Source organism: Lampetra fluviatilis, chromosome 2 (assembly GCF_964198595.1).
Source record: "Lampetra fluviatilis chromosome 2, kcLamFluv1.1, whole genome shotgun sequence".
In the NCBI taxonomy this organism is placed as follows: domain Eukaryota; kingdom Metazoa; phylum Chordata; class Hyperoartia; order Petromyzontiformes; family Petromyzontidae; genus Lampetra; species Lampetra fluviatilis.
Window position 1 is genome coordinate 29,498,981 of NC_136276.1, and position 26,973 is coordinate 29,525,953.

The following is a 26,973-nucleotide window of genomic DNA, read 5'->3' on the forward strand; positions in this document are numbered from 1 at the left end:
AGATTGTCTGGTGCCAGGATGTTGAGTAGAGTTTGTCTGGTGCCAGGATGTAGAGTGGAGTTTGTCTGGTGCCAGGATGTAGTGTGGAGTTTGTCTGGTGCCAGGATGTAGAGTGGAGATTGTCTGGTGCCAGGATGTAAAGTGGAGATTGTCTGGTGCCAGGATGTTGAGTAGAGTTTGTCTGGTGCCAGAATGTAGAGTGGAGTTTGTCTGGTGCCAGGATGTAGAGTGGAGTTTGTCTGGTGCCAGGATGTAGTGTGGAGTTTGTCTGGTGCCAGGATATAGAGTGGAGTTTGTCTGGTGCCAGGATGTAGAGTGGAGTTTGTCTGGTGCCAGGATGTTGAGTGGAGTTTGTCTGGTGCCAGGATGTAGAGTGGAGTTTGTCTGGTGCCAGGATGTAGAGTGGAGTTTGTCTGGTGCCAGGATGTAGAGTGGAGTTTGTCTGGTGCCAGGATGTAGAGTGGAGTTTGTCTGGTGCCAGGATGTAGTGTGGAGTTTGTCTGGTGCCAGGATGTAGAGTTGAGTTTGTCTGGTGCCAGGATGTAGAGTGGAGTTTGTCTGGTGCCAGGATGTAGAGTGGAGTTTGTCTGGTGCCAGGATGTAGAGTGGAGTTTGTCTGGTGCCAGGATGTTGAGTGGAGTTTGTCTGGTGCCAGGATGTAGAGTGGAGTTTGTCTGGTGCCAGGATGTAGAGTGGAGTTTGTCTGGTGCCAGGATGTTGAGTGGAGTTTTTCTGGTGCCAGGATGTTGAGTAGAGTTTGTCTGGTGCCAGGATGTAGAGTGGAGTTTGTCTGGTGCCAGGATGTAGTGTGGAGTTTGTCTGGTGCCAGGATGTAGAGTGGAGATTGTCTGGTGCCAGGATGTAGAGTGGAGTTTGTCTGGTGGCAGGATGTTGAGTGGAGTTTGTCTGGTGCCAGGATGTAGAGTGGAGTTTGTCTGGTGCCAGGATGTTGAGTGAAGTTTGTCTGGTGCCAGGATGTAGAGTGGAGTTTATTACTATTAACACTCCTTCCCTTTATTAATGCTTCCCCTATCCCCTCCTTTTCATGCTGCTAATCCTGCATAATGCACGGGCATAAGTAGTACTAATCACATACCTGCATTTCCCATATCTCCTCCCTTTGATGCTGCTAATCCTGCATAAAGCACGGGCATAAGTAGTACTAATCACATACCTGCATTTCCCATATCCCCTCCTTTTGATGCTGCTAATCCTGCATAATGCATGGGCATAAGTAGTACTCATCACATACCTGCATTTCCCATATCCCCTCCCTTTGATGCTGCTAATCCTGCATAATGCACGGGCATAAGTAATACTAATCACATACCTGCATTTCCCATAAATATGCTAAATTCCTCTTGATATGCAAATTATTTTGTCAAGGCGCCCTGTCCCCCCCTTCCAACCCAGATTAAATATACGCTCCAAGCATAGTGCTGTTTCATTCAGACGCTGTCTCCCCGACAGACCTGGTCTTCACCTGAGGACGGCTGCTTGCGTTGTGGCCGAAACTTCGTGAGAATTATTTTATTATGTTTTATTTTTATTATTTTATTTCCATTCTACGTGACTTTACCGAAAGAACCAAGAAGACGCTTTATTCATATAGAATACTCTCTAATCGGGCGTTTAGGCTGTCGACGACACCGTCCTCCATAACCTCCTCGTCCCAGTCGTCTTGGTCGATGGCGATCTCATCAACAACCTGATCAAGTTCGTCATTGCCATCATCCTTGGGCGGACGACAGGCAATAAGATCCTGCGCCGCTCGAGCCCAGTTAGACGGAACCTTCAGGCAGCCGGCCGTGATCCATGAGCACAAGCACATGGACTTTATGAAGAGCGTCGTTGACAGCGACTGGCGAACGCATGTGAACTCCCGCCCGGCTCCGCTCTTCGCACGTTCACAGGCAGTTGACGTCGCCGGCACTCCCAAGTAGTCGCAGGCAATCTTGTAGTGGGCGGGGAGCAGCTCTTTGCGGAGAAACCACCACTGCATTACGTCAATGAAGGCACCGGCGGTCGTGACGCCCATGCTCAGAAAACGATCGACTTCATCGCCGTCGTCTATGGAGTTGCCGACGTTGCTGAACAGGGTGCTGAACAGCGACCGCTCCTCCATATGGGCAGCAACTGCCGTCGGCGAGATCGTGAGCACGTCCGAGTAGCCTTTACCCTTTTACCCGGTAATAAAGGTAATTTACCTTGCCGAGGCCTATCTTGTAGTAAGCGAGCAATGATTCTCCCATTGAAGTTAATCCGCGGCGTGCACATTTGTTTCTCTCTCTCAAAAATGTAGGACCGTGACCGCCAGCACGCACCGTGGCCAACTCGCTTGAGAACAACATCACAGAGACCGTCAGCGTCAGCAGCCACTGTGATTCGTGGCCCGGGGAGCGAAGGGAACGGAGCTGACGACGAACCCTTAGGGTCGAGCTTCGTGGGAGCAGCGAGACGCAGCGTTACGTAAGCAAGAGGTGGGGGGGGGGTTCACAAGATGTGGGGGGAAGTGTGGCATGCGGCGGCAGCATCACCACCAGCAGCAGGATCAGCAGCAGGATCACCAGCAACAGTAGTGTCAGCAGTAACAGCAGCAGCAACAGCAGCAGCAACAGCAGCAGCATTATCAGCAGCAACAGCATACGCAGTAACAGTATCAGCAGCATACAGAAGCATCAGCAACAGCATCAGCAGCAGCATCAGCAGCATACAGAAGCATCAGCAACAGCATCAGCAGCAGCAGCAGCATCAGCGGGCCCAAAATCAGCAGCTTCATCACCGAGAATGAACAGTGACGTCACCGTCAGCAGCAGCAAGGGAAGCTTTTCTGCAACGGATTGAATCCGACTTATTGTCAACACCCAGGCAGCAATATCAGCACTTTCATTATCGTCGATAATTAGTGGAATCATCATCATCACCATTGTCGTTATCATCATGGTCATAAGCAGCGGCGCAATAGCAGCAGAGGTTGATCATCATCAGCAGCAGCATTGTTATAATCATCATATCAGTATCACCATGTAAATATAATTCATTGTCTCGTACACGACATTGCCATTCGCAAGTTGGCCGTGTACACTTGTTCATGGATTGTTTTGGTCACGCGTTGTTCACGCATTGTTCACGCGTTGTTCACGTGTTTTGCTGTTGCTGTAACCAGTTCCCCATCGACAATTATTTGCAATTATTTCCCAATGGGGTTTTTACCTGCGCCAAAATAAAATAACAACTCGACCCAAATCTGATGATGATGGCTTTGTTTTGTTTTACCAGCATTACAATCGTCAAGAGATTGACATCATCATCATCGTCATTTGCAGCGATGTCATCATCATCCTCATCATCATCCCAACATTACCAAAACAGGCACGACATATCACATCTCTCTGGGGCAAGCAGACACCACCGCGTGAAATGCAGTGGGTGTTTAGAAGCAGAATGGGTTTCTCTTCGGTTAAATAACGGAAAGTGACTTGAATTGGGGGGGAGGCAGGGGGTGCAATTGGCCAATGAGTTCTCAGCGGGTTAAAGGACAGCGAATGTGACATTATGAGCACGCACCCTCGGTGGCATCTCGCTAAACAACGGAAATGTACACACGCGCGTAACGGAAACATCGAGAACGTGCGTGCACACACACACACACGTAGTATATATTTGGGAGACCATTTGAGATCAAACGACACTGTGTGTGAGAGAGAGCGAGAGAGAGGGGAGAGGGAAGAAGGGCGGGAGACGAGAAGACAAATGGACTGAGACAAAGGGAGCGGGCCGGGCGAGTGACGGTAATGGGCAGCGAGAGGCTCAAGCGCAGAGACACAAAGCCTCGAGCCTGGCGACGCGACACCGCCGCCACCGCACTGTCCCCGTAATGAGCACCAGCGCAACTCGTGGTGATGGTGGTGGCGGTGGTGGTGATGGTGGCGGTGCTGATGGTGGCGGTGGTGATGGTGGTGATGGTGGTGACGGTGGTGATGGTGGCGCTGGTGGTGGCGGTGTAGGCGGTAGTGATGGTGGTGGTGATGGTGGTGGCGCTGGTGGTGATGGTGGTGATGGTGGTGATGGTGGTGGCGGTGGTGATGGTGATGGCGGTGATGGTGGTGCTGATGGTGGTACTGGTGATGGTGATGCTGATGGTGCTGGTGACGGCGGTGGGGCTGGTGGTGATGCTGGTGATGGTGGTGATGGTGGTGCTGGTGGTGATAGTCGCGGTGGTGATGGTGATGCTGATGGTGCTGGGGATGGTGGTGCTGATGGTGGTGCTGGTGGTGGTGGCGGTGGGGCTGGTGGTGATGGTGGTGATGATGGTACTGGTGATGGTGGTGATGGTGGTGATGGTGGTGCTGGTGATGGTGGTGCTGGTGGTGATGGTGATGCTGGTGGTGATGGTGGTGATGATGGTGGTGATGGTGGTGATGGTGGTGGTGCTGGTGGTGATGCTAGTGATGGTGGTGATGCTGGTGATGGTGGCGGTGCTGTGGTGGAGCGACAGTGTAGCGGTGAGCGCTACGCTGCGCTCCGAACCCTGCCACACGAGTTTGATTCCCGCTCACGGCCAACGCCGGTGACAATTAACTCAACCGGTTCTGGGCCTCCTGGTGCGATGTGTAAATATCGCCACTGGGGAGACAAAGGCGGCCGGGCGTGGTGCTGGCCCCACCTCCTCGCACGCCGTTCCGGTCTTCACAGGTGCTGGCGAACAGCACTTGCCCCAACAGTCTGTTCAGGCTATACGGGGGATCTTTGATAGTGGTGCTGGTGGTGATCACCACGATGGTGTTAAAATCCTCGCGAGCTCGGTTTGATTCTCGACCAGGGCTAACATCAGGAGCTGAATCTGATTTGGGTTTCCCCGAGGTCAACTCAGCACTAAATGAGTACCTGGTCCAGGAAGCAAATGTCAGTACTGCGGATTCCAAACGCGGTTATTTGTGGTGGCCACATCATTTGTTCGGGTGAAATGGCAGCCTTAATAGGTGCTCGCTAACATCGCCTACACAGCCTTCGCTTTGATGTTCGTGGTAATGGTGATGGTGTTCTCTGTGATTGTGGTGCTTTCTGTGATGATGGTAATCATTACGACGGCAGGTGTGATGGTGGTGCATCTTCATTGCTCTGCATGCACTCACACAAGTGTGTCTCTGCCATTGTCTCTGTGTGTGTCTGACTCTATGTGTGTCACTCACCCTATAATCTCCCTTTTCCTTGAGTTAAACACGAGATCACATTTCATATGTACGCGCCGCTGACGCACACACGAACACACACGTAAAATAATGCAATGTACAAAGACGAAGATCACCCCGTTTAGCCTCGACGGACTGTTGGGGCAAGTGCTGTTAGCGAGCACCTATAAAGGCCGCCACAGCACACGAGGTGGCCAAAACCACACCCGGCCGCCTTTGTCTCCCTTGTGGCGATGTTTACACATCACAACAGGTACTCAGTTGAGGCTGACTCTACCTAGGGGAGGCCCAGGACCATGTATATGTGCACACACATATACATACACACATTCGTTCATACATAAGCACATGCTCTCACACACACACACTAAAGCACATACATAATCACCACACACACGCTCGCACAAATAGAGGAATGGTGGCGCAGTAGTTAGCGCACTGCGCTACGAACCCGGCGATCCGAGTTCGAATTCTGCTCACGGCCTAGATCAGTGGAAAGTGAAATTTGAACCGGTTTTACTCCCCTCCCACCGCGCCCCCCTCCTCCTGCCCCCACCCTCCACCCTCCCCTACCGCCTTCACAACCCACAATGACCCTCCCCCCATACGGGCACGCTCCCCACACCGCCCACATCGCGGCGTCGAGTGGCAATCATCCAGCAGTAGATTCCCTGGACGGACGTGCGGCGGAGACCTGCGTGCATCAACTGAGTGTTTGTTATCATTAATTAGGAGAGATTTCAGCCGGGAGAGGCTATAATTGCAGTTAGCGTCACGCATTAACTGCCGCGGGAAACAATAAAACTGGGATTGACTGCGCGGCTGAATAATTCATGGCCGGGCTGCTCCGCTGCTGTCAGGGGTTTGAGGCTCAGAGGCGCGTTTCGTGTCACCGTGTCATCGTGTCATCGTCCATCACCACGGCGGCCTCATCCCCCCTCGCACCGCCAGCTCGCATCGCTCCGAGCCCAACATCCCGCGCGGTTAAACGCTGAACCCGGTGTCAAACCAACAAGGCCAAACCGGTAACCGTTTTGAGAATGGGTTACCGAGTGTGGTTCCGAAAGCCACCACGGACCTACCCGGTGGTGGTCTTCGTTTGTGGGCGGTATTTCTTGTTTGTTTAAGAGGTGGTGGCGTACCCACACTTTACCCCACCACCCGTGCCCGACTGTGGGTTTTACTCCGTTTAACGCGTAGGCTTTCGCGAGCAATGTTATCGATAATTAAGGGGTTTTTTTGTTGGGTGAGATCGCGTAAATTGAAATGCGTCGTTAAACCCCATCACCACCCGACACAGTCGCTAAACAAGGTTTGTTAAATGTTTTATTTTAAGCTTTCGTGACTGCAGGGATTCGTCTTCTTGGTTCTTTCGGTAAAGTCACGTAGAAGGTAAATAATAAAATAAAAAATATATAAAACAATAAAAATGCTCACGACGTTTCGACTGCAACACAAGCAATCATCATCAGGTGTGAAATCCACAGCAAGAAAACTTTACCGAAAGAACCAAAAATAAGGTTTGTTACGTAAACACAACGTGCTAATTAGTTGACTACTTCAGCACACCGGTGTGTTGGAGAGTAAACCCGCAGCGCTGTCTTCCCGACAGCTCTGTTCTTCACCTTAGGACGGCTGCTTGTGTTGTGGCCGAAACGTCGTGAGAATTGTATTGTTTTATTTTTATCATTTTATTATTTCCCTTCTACGTGACTTTACCGAAAGATACAAGAATGTGAATCCCTGCAGTCACGAAAGTTTTAAATCGAAATTTAAACCGTACAACATTAACAATTCGAGTACGACGTTTCGCTCGTGATTACAACCAGCCTCATCAGGCGATAGCGCGAATTGTGAAGAGGCCCTCCTGCTTCGGTCGTTTAGAACATTTCGGGTGCATCAGTCAATGAGTCTTCTGGCCCAGCCACGGACGTTATGGATTTTGATTTTATTTATTTCAGCAGGAAGGTCGCAATTTAAACCGCGCGGCTCAATGTAATGGGCGTTCTGCGTTGACACAGATGCTGCGCCGTGCAGATCTGATCTACGATCGTGGTTACACAGGTCGCGACACAAACAGCGAATATCGGAACACGTGCTGTGCATGTTCCAATAGCAGCAGGGTTGCGGCCTGTTGCGCAAAACAACAACAACAATGAAAATTAGCACATTTGGTATTAGCGAAGGCGCTGCGTTTCACAGGCAGAGCCTGCAGCAGTTCCACAGCAAGAGGGCGATGTTGTTGCGATGTGTAATCTCACTCGATTAAGTTGAAGGTAATTTGTTTTTTGAAGTGGTAAATTTGGACGATGCCGCTGGCACGCAATGGCCTTCTCGCTTCGAATGACACCAGGGGATCGTCCGCCCCGAAGCAGATGGGCGCGCGTAATATTCTTTATCACGGCCAAATGCACCCGCAGTGTTCGTCTGGGCGTACCGCCCTGGATTCGAACTTTGATCCTCGTGACACAGATGGCGAACGCGCAACCGCTGGGCCACCGCCCAAAAACTAAACTATTTTTTATTAAACCTTTAAATTTTACCAGGTGAGGGCCGCTGAGCTATGTAGCTCTTTATCAGAAGCGACCTGGCTATCACAAATGGCAGCCGAACGAAGTGGCTTATCACGTATAAGTTTGTAGCAGCCAAATACTCGAAACGCGTGATGTTGATTCTAAATGTGGAGGGAAACGCCGGAGGACCCGGAGAAAAATCCACGCAACCACGAGAGGCTCCAAATTTGCAGCAGGCGTCGGGGTCGGGATTGAACCCACGACCTCCTGCATACCGGGCGAGGTAGTTAACATCCGCAGGCACTGCTGAGCTGCGTGCTGTAAGAGGCAAGAGGCCTTGTTGCTTCCTGTGCGTGGTGAGTAGAGTCCCCGGGGGGCGGGGGGGGAGACCCATACGTAAGAGACAGGAACACTCGCTCAGGGTCACGGGCCGATACTAATTTTATCCTTCCTGGAGGGATGATGGGCTGAGATACTGATATAACATTCTACCATACGACCAACATTTACCAAATCGCGCCCGATCTCAGCTAGATCTCATCTGGATCTCAGAAACCAAGCACGGTTTATACTGGTAGGAACCTCCTGGCTACACCAGCCCACAGGGGATTATTGTGTCCGTCGTGCAGGGAGGGGCTGGGTGGGGAGGGGAGGGTGGGGAGGGGCTGGGTGGGGGGTGGGAGGGGTGGGGCTGGGTGGGGAGGGGCTGGTCACCCCGTGGTGCCCTTATAAAACTCAATGTTTAACCTACTCACCGCCGGCTTGTGCCCACCCTCACAGTCGGGCATATTTGCGGAATACACCACGCCGCCGTTGACCATGGCCATTGACCGAGCAACCCAACGTTCCTACCAGCTCCCTCCGCAGGAATGTGTTTCTCCTGTGTGCACTCGGACGGGAGACTGCATGGATATACCACGTGTTGTACTCTTGGGCTGCGAGGTGGGCAAAAGATGCTCCCACAACAATGGATTCTCGAATCTATCTGTGTGGCGCTTTCAGCATTATCCTGTTGTACTCTCAGAATTGTTTAATATTCAGACCCTACATGGAGCTGTTTTGATCTTGTATCATCTTGTGCGACCCAGCTCTGCCGGACACATTTTTTGTTACTTTAAAAACCAAAAATCCCTCTCACCTAGTAGAACATAAAGCACGCACCTGCTGGGTTTTCTCTGGGTTCTCCGGCTTCCGCCGGCGTGAATCCAAACACTCTTTAATGGAATTGGCCAAACATCCAGATGCGGAACCCACCTGAGAAAGAGTATTGTGAGAGGCTTTCCTGAGTACATTGGCTGAAAGCCTTTTTAAATTAAAAAAATAATGCTAATGCAGGACCCTCCTGTAAGAGAGTCGTTGGAATCAGTGGGGCTTTTCTGTGTAAATAAGTAATTATATTTTATATATTATTATATATTACTCATAAAAGTATTGTATTTTACAGTCTACGGGTGCTGCAATACCGATATGTTAACTACCTCGCCTGGTATGCAGGAGATTGTGGGTTTAATCCCGACCCTGATGCCTGCTGTATATTTAGAGTTTGCCGTGTCTCTTTCCCCGTCGTTGTGTTCATTTTTCTCCGGGTCCTCCAGTTTTTTCCTAGAATCATTAGGCATTTAGAGTATTTGGCTGCTATAAACGTCCACATGATAAGCCACTTCGCTGGGCTATCATTTGTGATAGCCAGGTCGCTTATGAGAAGGAGCTTTTTAGCTCAGTGGGCCTTACCTGGTTAAAAAACAAAATCAGTTTAGTATTAAAAAAATAAAGTAATCTCCTATCGAAATGAACATTGAGGCAGTGCCCCTTCCCCATTTACTGCCCTGAGCTGGTGGTGGAAATTCCTCACTCCCATAGCTGGAAACCCTCACTGATGCGCAATGTTATACTGGTAGGAACCCACTGGTTCCACCAGCCCACAGGGGAATATTGTGTCCGTCCGTCGTGCAGGGAGGGGCTGGGTGGGGAGGGTGGGGCGGGGCTGGGTGGGGAGGGTGGGGCTGGGTGGGGTTTTCCCTCCACGTTGTATCAACATCACGCGTTTAGAGAATCTGGCTGCGATACATTTCCACGAGCTATCATTCGTGATAGCCAGGTCGCTTCTGAAAAAGCGTTTAACAGCTCAGTGGGCCTTACCTGGTTAAATAAAAAAAAATATTAGTTTAACTTTAAATATTGCGAACAAACGGGACGGTCAAAACGTGACAAGCGTGCGATTATTGAATGGCATCGCGACCACGAATCGTGACAACTCCTCAACTCGCACGGCAGCGGCGGCGGCGATGGGAGCGAGCCACGCTTCATGCGCACCGGAGCGATGGTCTGGCGCTTTAGGTGGAACCTGGACTCGAGCCCCGTAACCCGTAGGGGGTGCAGCGAGACTCAGGTCAGGGGGGGGCCTTCAACTACAGGCGGGGGTCGTGTTCAGCTCACGCGGGGGGGGGGGGGTAAAGGGGGGAGTCAATCAAAGACTGAGGCAGAATCGGCTCAATTATTCATGAGCAAGGCCCAATCCCCACTCCCAGCCCCCATCAACACCACGCAGAGCCAGCCCAGCCCCACGACATGAATAATGTATCGGCTGTGCAGGGTGCGGAGTGCGGGGGTGGACACACAGACACACACACACATAGACACACACACACACACATAGACACACACACACATAGACACACACACACATAGACAAAACACACAGACACACACACACATATACGCACAAAGACAAACACACACAGACATATGCAAATACTGTATACGCATAGACAATAACACACAGACATGCATAAACGTGCACACATAATATGCACACACTTAGACAATGACAAACACACAATATGACAACAACCACAATTCAACACCAAGTGATGGCAACGGCACCACGGTGCTTGTGCCAGGCTAGGTGCACTTTAATGCCATGTTAAAGTTTCGAAGGCTCCCTGCTGGCAGCAGATCACAGGACAGACTCGGGTGCCATGGGCTTTCCGACTGGAATGACTGGCAGATGCACCACGTTTTAGCCACCCGGCACTCAGCTCGTTGTTGTGAGCGTCGCTCCTCCGACCCGCCACGGTTGCTGGAGTGCGGCTGCCTCCAACTGCACAGTAGCGTCCTTCACGAGCTTCCTCCACAGATACTCCACAAACATTGCAAGAGCCCTTCTTGGTTCTTTCGGTAAAGTCACGTAGAAGGGAAGTAATAAAATAATAAAAATAAAACATAATAAAAGAAAATAAAAATATTATTATATTATTATATTATTTTACTTTATTATGTTTTATTTTTATTATTTTATTACTTCCCTTCTACGTGACTTTACCGAAAGAACCAAGAAGATGAATCCCTGCAGTCACGAAAGCTTTAAATCGAAATTGCAAGACCCCTTTGCCCCGTACTCTTGTTTGGTCTAAGGGGTTCTCCTAGCACCAGGCCATTACAGAAACACTCAGCAAATAAGCAGATATGTCCCCCAAGGGAAGGAGTTCAGACTCTTAGGAACAGTTCCTACCTGTAAGCATCGTAATATGGGTAATGGTAGTATTGTGTATGGTATTAAAAATTTGTGATCGCAAGCAACTAGGGCAATTTGCTATTTCCTCTGAAATGAGTGACCACCACTCATCCTTGCAGTGTCGAACAGCTCTCGGAGCCTTCCAGCGCGGGTAAGCGTCCTCATTCTCGCGCGTGGAATATTGCAGCGAGCTGGAACACCAACTTCATCAGCCAGGGATTCTGAGGAGGTCTGAACCGGACATCGAGTGCAACCAAAGGGGCTGCGTGAGCCTCAGTCCCGAAACCTCGCCCATTTCCCCTTCGCGTCAGCAGGGAAAGATGCCATTCCCAGTTCCAAGCGATGCTCAAATTCTTGCTTTTAACTTTCAACAGCCAGCTGAGACCATGCTATTCTGGGCATTTGAATGGGGCCCAAGTTGGACACCCACTCGGACAGTGAAAGATTGATAGGTGCATCTTACATGCAACAAGCTTCATGCGTTATCGCAACACTACATCGTCCAGCAGATGTGTCGGCTTGGAACAGGCATGTACGCATTATGTTGTGTGGATGTGCCAATTATGGTAATTACAAGCTCATGGACTACAGGGAAATCTCGCAGCCTCCTGCCGTTATTGTTGAACTGATGTAGCCCATGCCCTCTGATCACTCCTGCCCAAAAGCTTGCATTGTGACTCACTCAGGCGTTGAAAGCCACCCAATAAGACAACTCTACCCTTAGGGGCCACTTTTAGCCAACACCTGGGATAGAAGGTCACAGAAGGCATCTGACTCATCGGCCTTGCCTGCATCGCTCCCCAGATGTTCATCTTCGGTGGGGGCGTAGGCCACCATCACCACCATCACCACCGATTCTTGCTTCCTGTTGATAAGGAAGAGAGCCCACAACTGCCAGAGACTCATAGCTTCCCACTTCTCACCCCAAACGCTCCCCACGCCCGCCATCGTTGTATTCACCAGAGGAGGCCCTCTCTGTTGCTCGATGCTATCCTCCCCCCGAGAAGAGAACTGTTCACACCTAACAGTGACAGGAGCCAGCTACAGGCGGTATCGGTTTGGCTACTGCCAGAGGACCGCCAGCCCCCCCCCCTTCCCCAGCAATCATCAGAGGTCGCAAACGGGTTTTGATTCCTTACCCGTACCCTACCCGAAATGAGTGACAAACGGTGACTCACCAGTGACTCACGGCCTACCCGTACCCGGCCACACCAGGGTCACAAACGGGTACCCGTACCTGTACCCGGCCGGGTACGGGTAGCCGGGTATCGGGTAGGGTACGGGTATCGGGTACCCGGTTGCGACCTCTGGCAAGCATCGAGACGTTTGACGTGCCCGTCAGTAGCGATTCTCCCGTGGGTTCTGGAGGCACGTCCGTGACAGGAGGAGTCGGAATCTCCTGGCTCTGGCAATCGGCATTTGGTCAGAGGACATCATGGATATCTTTTCCCACAGGGGCTTCTGGCACATTCTCATATTCGCTATATATCCGTGGTCCATTGGTAATTAGATGTATTCACACGTACAGATGGTGCAGAAACACACGTAATGGCATACACCTACACAGAAATACACACACACACAGACATAAGTGCGCATGGACCCATACACAAAGACAAACACGCACGTGGGCTCAGAGATGCGTGCTGAGAGAGAAGGGGAAATTAAAAATCACAAGCGTGGGATGACAGTGCGGCAGAGGAGAGAGAGAGAATTAAAGGAGAGCGAGGAGAGAGAGCGAGGTGGAGAGGGAGCGATGGGAAGAGAGAGAGAGAGCGAGGTGGAGAGGGGGGTGGTTACAGCGGGAGAACACGCGTGTGTGGAGAGATGGCGTGGAGAGATTTAGGGAATGGGTGAGAAAAAGGGTGAGAGACGTATTTACTGTGCAGTACGGAGAGAGAGGTTGGGGGGGGGATGAAGAGAGTGAAGATATAAACTGAGGCTGGGAGAGAACGAAAGAGATACAGAAAGGAGATATAACCGTGAGAGAGAGAGAGGAGACGTATATGGGGATTGGAGAAATGGATTTGTCTATAACGTTATATAAATATTTGAGATATCTGTAGAGAGACGGGAAACCAGATATATTATGTATATCGTGATAATAAGAGGGATATGTCCGCATAGAGATATGAAACCGGCGTATGGAAGGGATAAAAAAGATGTGTGTATAAAGGCGCAGGTGGAGTGAGATAATGGACCAGGTGGGAGATGTGCAGAAGCTTGTGGAGTAAGCGGGAGGCAGGCGTGTGGAGAGTGGAGGGAGATGGGTGGAGAAGGGAGAGAGAGAGATGGGTGGAAATGGGAGAGAGATAGGTGTAACGGGGAGGGGCATGGGTGGAACGGGAAGGGAGATGGTGGAGAGGGATATGTAAATTATAGAGGAGATTCAGAGAGAGGGAGGGAGATGGGTGGAACGGGGAGGGAGATGGGTGGAAAGAGAAATCTGAATTATAGAGGAGATTGAGAGAAAGGGAGGGAGATATACAGTCTACTGAGATGTATATGGACGCGGGAGAGATGCGTGAGGAGTACGAGTGCGTGGGGTTCACCAACTTCACCCGAGTCCTCTCCCTGCGCCCCCAAGCATTGCAATCTGATGTCAATCAGCTCACGATTTGCTATGCACCACGTGTGTCTTCGTTTTCACTGCAATTGACTCCTGCGGTCCGTGGATGGTTCTCTCGCTATGCATGATTCTGGCGATGATGATGATAGCGTAACGATGCATGGGCAACGTAAATGATTGGAGCTTAGCGGATCGCACGCGTGCACGAATCCACGCTCTACCGGGACGCGTTTTTTGGGCACGTTCTCGACGGATTTCGTGTCACCCCTACAGACACTCGACGCCGCTACAATCGCCACTGAAATCGTGTTTTTGTTTCATGAAATCGCATCACGAAATCGTTAGAAATCACTGCTGCTGCTGGTGGTGGCCTAAACTAGACACCAATTACAACCGAGTCGTGATAAATACTGGGCTTTGGGGTGCCTGCGTCTGACGCTGCGTGGACGTGTGTCTGCATATTTGCGGGGAGCGATCGTGTACCGGTTCGCGTGTACCGGTTACCGGTTCGCGTGCTGAACTACGGATCAGAAAACCAGAGTTCGATTCTCGCTCACGGCCAGTGGGGATGAGCTGAACCAGTCCTGGGCCTACCCTAGGTTGACTCAGCCTCACATGAGAACGTGGTGTGGTGTGAATACATCAGCACTGGAGAGACAAAGGCGGTCGGGCGTGGTGTTGGCCACCCACTGCCTCGTGTGGTGTGGCGGCCTTAGTAGGTGCTTGCCAGCAGCACTTGCCCCAACAATCTGTTAAGGCTATACTGGGGGATCTTTGTCTTTGTATGGCTGTCTGTGTGTCTGTATGTGTGCGAGTGTGTGTCTGTGAACAAATCTAACAATATGTCAATACAGCTGCCTGTGCAGTATCTATGTGAATAGAATGTGGATTTACATAGAGTCTAAATGTGACCACATATTAGGACGCTGCACAAAAACGGAGGATTTGTTAATTATCGAGAATCATATTCTATGGGTCTTTCGGTAAAGTCACGTAGATAGGTTTAAATAAATTAACAAAAAGCTACGACGTTTCGATCGAATGAGATGAGAGGGGAGAGGCAAGAGAGTGCGTGGAGGGGAGTAGAGTGAGATGAGAGGGGAGAGGTAGGAGAGTGCGTGGAGGGGAGTAGAGTGAGATGAGAGGTAGGAGAGTGCGTGGAGGGGAGTAGAGTGAGATGAGAGGGGAGAGGCAGGAGAGCGCGTGTAGGGGCGTAGAGTGAGATGAGAGGGGAGAGGCAGGAGAGTGCGTGGAGGGGAGTAGAATGATATGAGAGGGGAGAGGCAGGAGAGTACGTGGAGGGGAGTGAGATGAGAGGGGAGAGGTAGGAGAGTGCGTGGAGGGGAGTAGAATGAGATGAGAGGGGAGAGGCAGGAGAGCGCGTGGAGGGGCGTAGAGTGAGATGAGAGGGGAGAGCTAGGAGAGTGCGTGGAGGGGAGTAGAGTGAGATGAGAGGGGAGAAGCAGGAGAGCACGTGGAGGGGAGTGGAGTGAGATGAAAAGAGAGAGGTAGGAGAGTGCGTTGAAATCGGTGTGATCTTGGAATTGATTCAAGACTGCACTGGGATCGAGTGTCGGGATCGCAGTGTGGGGTCAATGCCAATGTGGTCTCGTTTACGGCTGTGGCCGAGAAGTCTGGCAGCAGGATTTTGGATTATCTGAAGTGTGGGAAAAGGGGCATTTGGAGAGGCCGTATGGGGGGGGGGGGAGTTTCAGAAGCAGAGTGCGGGTGACTGATTAAGCTTTGGACGAAGGATCTCGCAGTCGTGGCTGTGGTGAGGATATGGTGAGTGCCGGAGAGGTCGTGCAGATCGACAACTCCGAGGTCCCGCACACTATGCACCAGTGATGCGTCTGAGTTTCAATCACCTTGCCACGCGGTTCTGTTCGTGTGTCTGTATGTCAACAAGTATGTCTGTTCGTGTGTGTCAACAAGTATGCCTGTTCGTGTGTCTGTATGTCAACAAGTATGTCTGTTCGTGTGTCTGTATGTCAACAAGTATGTCTGTTCGTGTGTGTGTATGTCAACAAGTGTGTCTGTTCGTCTGTTTGTATGTCAACAAGTGTGTCTGTTCGTGTGTGTCAACAAGTATGCCTGTTCGTGTGTCTGTATGTCAACAAGTATGTCTGTTCGTGTGTCTGTATGTCAACAAGTATGTCTGTTCGTGTGTGTGTATGTATGTCAACAAGTATGTCTGTTCGTCTGTCTGTATGTCAACAAGTATGTCTGTTCGTGTGTGTGTATGTCAACAAGTATGTCTGTGTGTGTGTATGTCAACAAGTATGTCTGTTCGTCTGTCTGTATGTCAACAAGTATGTCTGTTCGTGTGTGTGTATGTCAACAAGTATGTCTGTTCGTGTGTGTGTATGTCAACAAGTATGTCTATCTGTGTGTGTGTGTATGTCAATAAGTATGTCTGTTCGTCTGTCTGTATGTCAACAAGTATGTCTGTTCGTGTGTGTGTATGTCAACAAGTATGTCTGTTCGTGTGTGTGTATGTCAACAAGTATGTCTGTTCGTCTGTCTGTATGTCAACAAGTATGTCTGTTCGTGTGTGTGTATGTCAACAAGTATGTCTGTCTGTGTGTCTGTATGTCAACAAGTATGTCTGTTCGTGTGTGTGTATGTGAACACGTGTGTCTGTCTGTGTGTGTGTATGTCAACAAGTATGTCTGTTCGTGTGTCTGTATGTGAACAAGTATGTCTGTCTGTGTGTGTGTATGTATGTCAACAAGTATGTCTGTTCGTCTGTCTGTATGTCAACAAGTATGTCTGTTCGTGTGTGTGTATGTCAACAAGTATGTCTGTCTGTGTGTGTGTATGTCAACAAGTATGTCTGTACGTCTGTCTGTATGTCAACAAGTATGTCTGTTCGTGTGTGTGTATGTCAACAAGTATGTCTGTTCGTGTGTGTGTATGTCAACAAGTATGTCTGTTCGTGTGTGTGTATGTCAACAAGTATGTCTGTTCGTGTGTGTGTATGTCAACAAGTATGTCTGTCTGTGTGTGTGTATGTCAACAAGTATGTCTGTTCGTCTGTATGTCAACAAGTATGTCTGTTCGTGTGTGTGTATGTCAACAAGTATGTCTGTTCGTGTGTGTGTATGTCAACAAGTATGTCTGTTCGTGTGTGTGTATGTCAACAAGTATGTCTGTCTGTGTGTGTGTATGTCAACAAGTATGTCTGTTCGTCTGTCTGTATGTCAACAAGTATGTCTGTTCGTGTGTGTGTATGTCAACAAGTATGTCTGTTCGTGTGTGTGTATGTCAACAAGTATGTCTGTTCGTGTGTGTGTATGTCAACAAGTATGTCTGTTCGTGTGTGTGTATGTCAACAAGTATGTCTGTTCGTGTGTGTGTATGTCAACAAGTATGTCTGTTCGTGTGTCTGTATGTCAACAAGTATGTCTGTTCGTGTGTCTGTATGTCAACAAGTATGTCTGTTCGTGTGTGTGTATGTCAACAAGTATGTCTGTTCGTGTGTCTGTATGTCAACAAGTATGTATGTCTGTGTGTCTGCAGGTCGGCTGGATTTTTTTTCTTTGTGGACGGTCAATCTGCCTGTCGCCCCGGCTGCATCTCGACCATCTCTCTCTCTGTTGCTCGTCGTTGTGCACTGCGTAGTTGTCTGTGTGTGTCAACCCGGCAGTCCTCTCCATCACGGGGGACCGGTGGCGCAGCGGTTAGTGCGCTGCGCTGCGAACCCCGGCGACCCGAGTTCCCATTCCCGCTCACGACCAATGACAGTGACGAATATTTGTAACCGGTGCTGGGCCTCCCCTAGGTCGACTCAACCGCAAATGAGTACTTGGTGCGGTATATAAACATCGGCACTGGGGAGACAAAGGCGGCCGGGCGTGGCGGTGGTCACCCACCCCCTCGTCTGCCGTGACGGCATTCGTCGGCGCTGGCTAGCAGCACTTGCCCCAACAGTCTGTTAAGGCTATATGGGGAATCTTTGTCTCGTCTTTGCCTGTCTTGTATATTTGTACGCCGATGTGATCGCCTTTCCTTGAGTCGAGTCTGTATCCAACCTCCCTGCCGCCTCTGCGCGTGACTGCTCACATCTCGACCCGGTGGACTGACGCTCATTCCCAGCTGGTGCCCACAAGTGAGAAGACCGCTGGAATTGTTGGCGCAAAAGCAGCGTTGCCATCGGTGCGGCAACAGCGGCGTGTCCCGACGCAACCTCCACCATTCACAGGCGACGCGTCCACACCGAGCGCAACGCGCGTGTCCGTGGCCACGAGCAAACATCCAAAGAGTCGATACTTCCAAATCTGGGGCCCCCAACGACAACAACAACAAGAAAGAGGCGAGGGTTTCTGGCGGTCGTCGATTGATTTCACCCCACGCCGTATCGCGTTAATCGACGACCACGAGTGGGAGCGCGCGATCGCAATCGTCGGTGGCACGAGCGAATTCGCCTTCGTCGTTGTAGAGTGCGACGCTGACGCCGACGGAGAGGCAAAGGTTCGCCACCCTTTCTTTTTCGAGTCGACTCGCTTTACTAACGAGAGACACCGGGCGAGAGAGCCAGAGAGAGAAAGAGAGAGCCAAAGAGAGAGAGCCAGCGCCAAAGAGAGAGAGAGGGGCGAGCGACGGGACACTTTGACGCGAGTGCAGTACAGAAACTAGGCGGGCCGTCGTGCAATCGGCGCGTTACGGGGGAACGCGCGAGTCGCGCGTGCTAATGCGTGGCGCGTGGCTTCGTACCCTTGGCGTGAGCACGGGGCGAGCGGGGCCTCGTGCAGAGTGACCCGGGGATGGTGGGGGGGGGGGTGGGGGGGTGGTGAAGGGGGTCGGGATTACGCGTGGGTGGTCTTTGAACGAAGGCACTTTTACCCGGTGACTCGGACGTGGAGTTAGTTCGGTGACCTGCCCTCCGTGATCTCTGTGCGCAGTTACAGGTGAGGAGGGAGTTGACAGGCGAGATCTCTTGCCTCAGAGGAGGGAGCTTTCTCAATCACAAGCGGCACCATGAATCATTGTTTCGTTTTTAAAACGGTGCAGTGCTTTCTGTGGAACGCCAAATAGAAAGATCCCTCGTATAGCCTTAACAGACTGTTGGGGCAAGTGCTGTTAGCGAGTAGCACCTATGAAGACCGGCAGAGTACACGAGGGGGTGGGTGACCAACACCACGCCCGACCGCCTTTGTCTCCCTAGTGGCAATGTCCGCACATCGCACTCAATTGAGGCTGAGTCGACCCATTGTCTACCTATTGTCTTCCAGGAGCAGCAGCAGCAGGAGCAGTAGCAGCAGCAGTAGAAGGAGCAGCAGCAGCAGCAGGAGCAGCAGGAGCAGCAGCAGTAGCAGCAGCAGTAACTGCAGCAGCAACAACGGCAGCAGCAACAACGGCAGCAGCAGCAGTAGCAACGACAGCAGCAGCAGAGCAGCAGCAGCAGCAGGAGCAGCAGCAGCAACAACAGCAGCAGCAGTAGTAGCAGAGCAGCAGCAGCAATAGCAGCAGCAGGAGCAGCAGCAGCAGGAGCAGCAGCAGCAGAAGTAGCAGTAGTAGTAGCAGCAGCAGCAGGAGTATTTCTCTCTCGTGCGTTCTCTCCCTCTATCTTTGTCTCTCTCAGTGTGTCACTGAGCCAGGGTGAGTAAAATCGGGTTGTTTTTTATTGCATCACCGGTAACCGCGTGAAAAAGTGGTTAAAAAAACCGGTTTTCCAGACATAGAAATGTCTCGAGCAATAAACGCGCGCGACACGTTCGGCGTTTTAATTGCAAAGAAAAAAATATGGAGCGACCCCAGCGGCGTCGCCGTGAACGCCACTGGAGCTACAATCCAGAGGCCGACGGTTCGACCCCAGACAATGGGGGGCGAGATGTTTGACCCCCACCCCCCGCTACCCCCCCCACCCCCGTTACCCCCCAGCCTTAGTACCCCCCCACCGCCCAGAAGTATAAATGGGTTCACCACAGTTCGGCTACCGACAGGTCGCGCGTCTGCTCAGCGTGGAAGAGCAAAAAAAACATTCCAGAGCATCCTCCCCTGGTGGAGCCTCCCCTGGTGGAGCCTCCCCCTGTGGAGCCTCCCCCTGTGGAGCCTCCCCCGGTGAAGCCTCCCCCTAGTGGAGCCTCTCTCCGGTGGAGCCTCCCCCTGGTGGAGCCTCCTCTGGTGGAGCCTCCCCCTGGTGGAGCCTCCTCTGGTGGAGCCTCCCCCTGATGGAGCCTCCTCTGGTGGAGCCTCCCCCCGGTGGAGCCTCCCCCCGGTGGAGCCTCCCCCCGGTGGAGCCGTTCCCCGGTGGAGCCTCCTCTGGTGGAGCCTCTCTCCGGTGGAGCCTCCCCCCGGTGGAGCCTCCCCCCGGTGGAGCCTCCTCTGGTGGAGCCTCCCCCTGGTGGAGCCTCCTCTGGTGGAGCCTCCCTCTGGTGGAGCTTCCCCCTGGTGGAGCCTCCCCCTGGTGGAGCCTCCTCGAGTGGAGCCTCCTCTCGAGCCTCTTGGAGAGGAGGCTCCACTCGAGGGCAGGGAGCGAGACAGAGAATTTGCAGGGACTGCGCCTTTGCCGTGTCGCCGAGCACGGAGGTCAACGTGCGATTTGGGGCCAAGGCGCGTGACGCGCGCGGCGCTGTCAACTCGGAGCGTTCATTGCGAACGCCTCCACGGGAAAGGGCGAAGCTGTCGCCTGACTTTGGGAACCGCTAACCGTTTCGTAAATAGGTTACCGGTTTTTTGCCGGTTGTCGTTTAAGAGGAACCCGAGGCGAGTTTGGCCCGAGGTGCAACAGCAACAGAAACAGCGGCAGCGGCCTCTCTTACGCGCGTGAAACCCAGCCGCGTTCACCACCAAAGTATGCCGCGCGTTTATTACAGAGGTCGCAAACGGGTTTTGATTCCTTACCCGTACCCGGCCGCACCAGGGTCGCAAACGGGTGCCCGTACCCGGCCGTACGGGTATCGGGTACCTGATTGCGACCTCTGGGATGAAGCCATGTTGCAGGCGCGGGTGGGTTGATTCTAGGAACTTGAATTGTGAGAAGAGACAAGACGTTGGGAAATGAGTGATAAACGGTGACTCACCAGTGACTCACGGTCTACCCGTACCCGGCCGCACCAGGGTCGCAAACGGGTACCCGTACCCGGCTGGGTATGGGTAGCCGGGTATCGGGTAGGGTACGGGTATCGGGTAGGGTACAGGTATCGGGTACCCGGTTGCGACCTCTGACGTTGAAGCTGCCACCGCCAACATGGCACCGACACAACACGAGCTTGTCACGTCGTCACACAATAATCATCATCATACTTCAACATTGCAGTGCACCTCCATGCAATATATACAGCATCTTTCCTTAACATTGATCGTCTCTCTCACACACACAGCAGACGCGCACAGCGGATACCATGTGGCTGGTGGAATTGCAGGACAACAACGAGGTTTCCTATCCCTATACCGTATTGAAACAACTCAACACAATAACAACAGTGGTGTGTGTGGTCTTAAAGCAAACAAAAATAAATATAATCGTTGACGTTTCGGGGAATGGCCCTTCTTCAGCGCACATCAATCGTTAATTGTGCTTGCGCACCACTGCCAGCACAAACCAACACAATTTGTCTCGAGTAGCCATGCCGAGTCTGTCCGGCTCCTCTGGTTTCATTCCCCAGAGGCAAGACAAAACACAATTCAATAATGAATTTGCCAACACGTTCCCAATGCAATGATTTGGGCCCTGATAACTCGGTGAGTCTTTTCTGAGTAAATATATCACATTACCGTGTGAATATTATGAGATTATTTTATTATTGTTGCTTTTTAGAAGCATGGATTTGCTAAAAGACGTGGTGATGATATGTGTGACTTATTAAAGAACCATTACGCCTCGGGCATGGAAGGGGGGATGGGGGGGGTGGGGGATTGACCATACTTCACTGCTGTGGTCACAGTGCGGCTGCCTGGTGAACACTCGCGCTCTCCGTGGGCTTTGGCAAAGCCGCCACCGCACTGCGCCGTGAACTCGCCCAACCGAGTTCGATTCCCGTAACATCAGTGGCACGGCTAACATCATCAGTGACACGGCTAACACCATCAGTGGCAGGGCTAACATCATCAGTGGCACGGCTAACACCATCAGTGGCACGGCTAACATCATCAGTAGCACGACTAACATCATCAGTGACACGGCTAACACCATCAGTGGCACGGCTAACATCATCAGTGGCACGGCTAACACCATCAGTGGCACGGCTAACATCATCAGTAGCACGACTAACATCATCAGTGACACGGCTAACACCATCAGTGGCACGGCTAACACCATCAGTGGCACGGCTAACATCATCAGTAGCACGGCTAACACCATCAGTGGCACGGCTAACACCATCAGTAGCACGGCTAACACCATCAGTGGCACGGTTAACATCATCAGTAGCACGGCTAACATCATCAGTGACACGGCTAACACCATCAGTGGCACGGCTAACATCATCAGTAGCACGGCTAACACCATCAGTGGCACGGCTAACATCATCAGTGGCACGGCTAACATCATCAGTGGCACGGCTAACACCATCAGTAGCACGGCTAACACCATCAGTGACACAGCTAACATCATCAGTAGCACGGCTAACATCATCAGTGACACGGCTAACACCATCAGTAGCACGGCTAACATCATCAGTGGCACGGCTAACATCATCAGTGGCACGGCTAACATCATCAGTGGCACGGCTAACATCATCAGTGGCACGGCTAATATCATCAGTGGCACGGCTAACATCATCAGTGGCACGGCTAACATAATCAGTAGCACGGCTAACACCATCAGTAGCACGGCTAATATCATCAGTGGCAAGGTTAACATCATCAGTGGCACGGCTAACATCATCAGTAGCACGGCTAACATCATCAGTGGCACGGCTAACATCATCAGTAGCACGGCTAACATCATCAGTGACACGGCTAACATCATCAGTAGCACGGCTAACATCATCAGTGGCACGGCTAACATCATCAGTGGCACGGCTAACATCATCAGTAGCACGGCTAACACCATCAGTGGCACGGCTAACATCATCAGTAGCACGGCTAACATCATCAGTGGCACGGCTAACATCATCAGTGGCACGGCTAACATCATCAGTGGCACGGCTAACATGATCAGTAGCACGGCTAACATCATCAGTAGCACGGCTAATATCATCAGTACCACGGCTACCATCATCAGTAGCACGGCTAACATCATCAGTGGCACGGCTAACATCATCAGTGGCACGGCTAACATCATCAGTGGCACGGCTAACATCATCAGTGGCACGGCTAACATCATCAGTACCACGGCTAACATCATCAGTGGCACGGCTAACATCATCAGTGGCACGGCTAACATCATCAGTGGCACGGCTAACATCATCAGTACCACGGCTAACATCATCAGTGGCACGGCTAACATCATCAGTGGCACGGCTAACATCATCAGTGGCACGGCTAACATCATCAGTGGCACGGCTAACACCATCAGTGGCACGGCTAACATCATCAGTGGCACGGCTAACATCATCAGTGGCACGGCTAACATCATCAGTAGCACGGCTAACACCATCAGTGGCACGGCTAACATCATCAGTGGCACGGCTAACATCATCAGTGGCACGGCTAACATCATCAGTGGCACGGCTAACACCATCAGTGGCACGGCTAACATCATCAGTGGCACGGCTAACACCATCAGTAGCACGGCTAACACCATCAGTAGCACGGCTAACATCATCAGTGGCACGGCTAACATCATCAGTGGCACGGCTAACATCATCAGTGGCACGGCTAACACCATCAGTGGCACGGCTAACATCAGTGGCACGGCTAACATCATCAGTGGCACGGCTAACATCATCAGTGGCACGGCTAACATCATCAGTGGCACGGCTAACACCATCAGTGGCACGGCTAACATCATCAGTGGCACGGCTAACATCATCAGTGGCACGGCTAACATCATCAGTGGCACGGCTAACATCATCAGTGTCACGGCTAACATCATCAGTAGCACGGCTAACACCCTCAGTAGCACGGCTAACACCATCAGTGGCACGGCTAACATCATCAGTGGCACGGCTAACATCATCAGTGGCACGGCTAACATCATCAGTGGCACGGCTAACATCATCAGGAGCACGGCTAACACCCTCAGTAGCACGGCTAACATCATCAGTGGCACGGCTAACATCATCAGTGGCACGGCTAACACCATCAGTGGCACGGCTAACACCATCAGTGGCACGGCTAACACCATCAGTGGCACGGCTAACACCATCAGTGGCACGGCTAACACCATCAGTGGCATGGCTAACATCATCAGTGGCACGGCTAACATCATCAGTGGCACGGCTAACATCATCAGTTGCACGGCTAACATCATCAGTGGCACGGGTAACATAATCAGTGGCACGGCTAACATCATCAGTGGCACGTCATTGAGCATCGTGGTTGACGTAGCAACGGATTGACAAAGGAATGTGTATATTACATATTATTATATTATATATTATTATATATTATTACATTATATATTATTATAGTGTATATTATGTATTACTGTATTTCAATCTCTGTCGTTATAACCTCACGATACAGAACCTAGCCAATCTCTATCCACCGATGGATGGAGGTCTCCTCGCGGTGTTGATCATGGGCTAGGGAGCTGGGGGGGGGGGGGGTGTTTGACCATACTTCACCACACTGGTCACAGGTGCGGCTTGATGTACAAATTACGAATCCAAGACTCGCTATTTCAAAGCAAACACAGCCTCCACTTTCCTGGACAAAGAGAGGCAATGAATGTGATTTACAGCTCACGGTCTGCACTCTGCTTGAGTTGACACTTTGGATGACCAACAGTTGACATCGTTCGTACACGCTGCAGTCAACAATTTAACAGTGTGGTGTACAAGCTGCAGTTCAGTACATATCGCCTACAATAGTGAATGTATGTTGAACTTCTTTCGCACCGTACATAGCCAAGCGTGCTAATGGGAGGTGCGGTGAATGACAGTCGTAGTAACGAGGGTTACACATACTCCCTCTGGGCTGTGATCTATTGCAGCTGCAGTCGATAGGAACGACTTCGCCGATACCTCCTGAACATACAGTCGACACAATGAGCGGGGATAGTCCATAGACTCTACAGCACACACGGCACAAGGTCTGGTAGCTCGCCTACGCTGGGTGGTCTGCCGTCCATTCATGAGACGATATTCCACACACACCGTCATACACAACGGTGCACATTCACTACCATGGCACATTCACTCACACATTCACTCACACACACACGTACATGGACACACGCCCATACACATTCACTGACACACACATTCACTCTCACATACATACACACACAAATACAAAGATCCCCCGTATAGCCTTAACAGACTGTTGGGGCAAGTGCTGTTAAGCGAGCACCTATGAAGGCCGGAAACGCCACACGAGGGGGTCGGTGGCCAACACCACACACGTGGTCAGCACCACGCCCGGCCGCCTTTGTCTCCCCAGTGGCGATGTTTACACACCACATCAGGTACTCATTTGAGGCCGAGTGGACCGAGGGGAGGCCCGTGACACCCCCATACACGTTCACTCTCACACACATTCACTCTCACACACATACTCCCATACACATCGAGTCCCAAACACGTTGACTCCCATACACATTGACTCCCAAACACATACCACGCTCCCATACCCATACACAAATGCACACACACACACACCACTTTCGTCCGCGAACACACACACACAGAGACATACGCTCTACACACCACAGCTAGACATTTGCGCACCGTGAGACACACGGGGAGATGAAGCCAGCAGCAGCAGTAGCAGCAGTAACAGCAGCAGACAATGGCTTACCGATCCCTCCTGCTTGCTCTCGGTGTCCACTCCGGGGTATCCGCCGTCTGTCTCCGCGCTTTATGAATAAATCAGCTCGGTGTGAGCGAGTAGCTCCGGCTGCTGCTGCATCACCCGCTCCTCTCCCCCCGTGCCTCCCTCTCTCTTGCAGATCTCGCTGCCCCCCTCTCTCTCCACCCTCTCTCTCTTCACTTCCTCTCCCTATTGGATCTCTCTCTCTCTCCCTCTTCCACCCCCCCTCTCTCTCTTGGCTGGACCTCCCTCCCCTCTCTCTCTCGCTCCCTCTTCCACCCTGTTCCTCAGTCCCTTGTTTCGCTCCCCCCTCCCCCCACTATTTCCCACCCACACTTCCCCCCACCCTCTCCCTCTCTCGCTCTCTTCCTCCATCAACAGACTCCTCCTCTTTCCGCACAACACACGACACGACCATCATCATCATCACGACCATCATCATCATCATCACTGCCGTCACCATCACTACAATCACCATCACGACCATCACCATCACGACCATCATCGCATCACTAACGTCACCATCACTACCATCATCGCTACCATCATCGTTACCATCGCAACCATCATCATCATCATCACTACCATCACCATCACTACCATCATCACTACTATCATCACCACCATCACGATTATCATCACTGCCATCATTACCATAACGACTACAATCATCACTAACATCACCATGACTACCATCACCATCGCCACCAATCACTACCATCATCACTACCATCCTCATCACCATTACCATAATGACCAATATCATCTCCATCATCATAAACAGCAGCATCGCTGACTAGAATCATCATCATTATCTGGCATCATCGCCATACCATCACGATAATATCATCATCAGGACCCTGATCGCAAGCAACGTCACAATGTCGCCCTATGCTACTTCAGCGTGGCTTGTAAATTATCATCGGCCAAACGTGCAAAGACAAAGATCCCCGTATAGCCTTAAGAGGCTGTTGGGGCAAGTGCTGTTGGCGATCACTTGCGGGCCGGCACGAGGGAGGGAGTGGGTGGGCAACACCACGCCCGACCGCCTTTGTCTCTCCACTGCTGATGCATTCACACCGCACCAGATACCATATTTCAGGCTGAGTCAACCTCGTGGAGGGGCCCGGGACCGCTGCAAATCGTCGTCACCGATGTTGACCGTGAGCGGGAATCGAACTCGGGTCCTTCACGGACTGTTGGGGCTGTTAGCGAGCACCTATGAAGGCCGACGCGGCACGCGTAACGGTGGATGGCCACCAACACGCCCGGCCGCCTTTGTCTCCCTTGCGGCGATGATTTGTACACACCGCACCAGGTACT

General features: G+C 51.6%; 1 protein-coding gene across 1 annotated transcript in view; it reads right to left on the reverse strand.

Annotated features, from left to right (window-relative positions):
* The window catches only part of LOC144945122 (hippocalcin-like protein 1), a 50,167-nt gene extending 24,402 nt beyond the window's left edge, over positions 1-25,765 (reverse strand). The window contains exon 1 of the mRNA XM_078873400.1: positions 25,639-25,765. The gene's annotated coding sequence lies outside the window, so the exon portion shown is untranslated. The remainder of the gene's footprint in view (positions 1-25,638) is intronic.
* Positions 25,766-26,973: the final 1,208 nt, after the last annotated feature.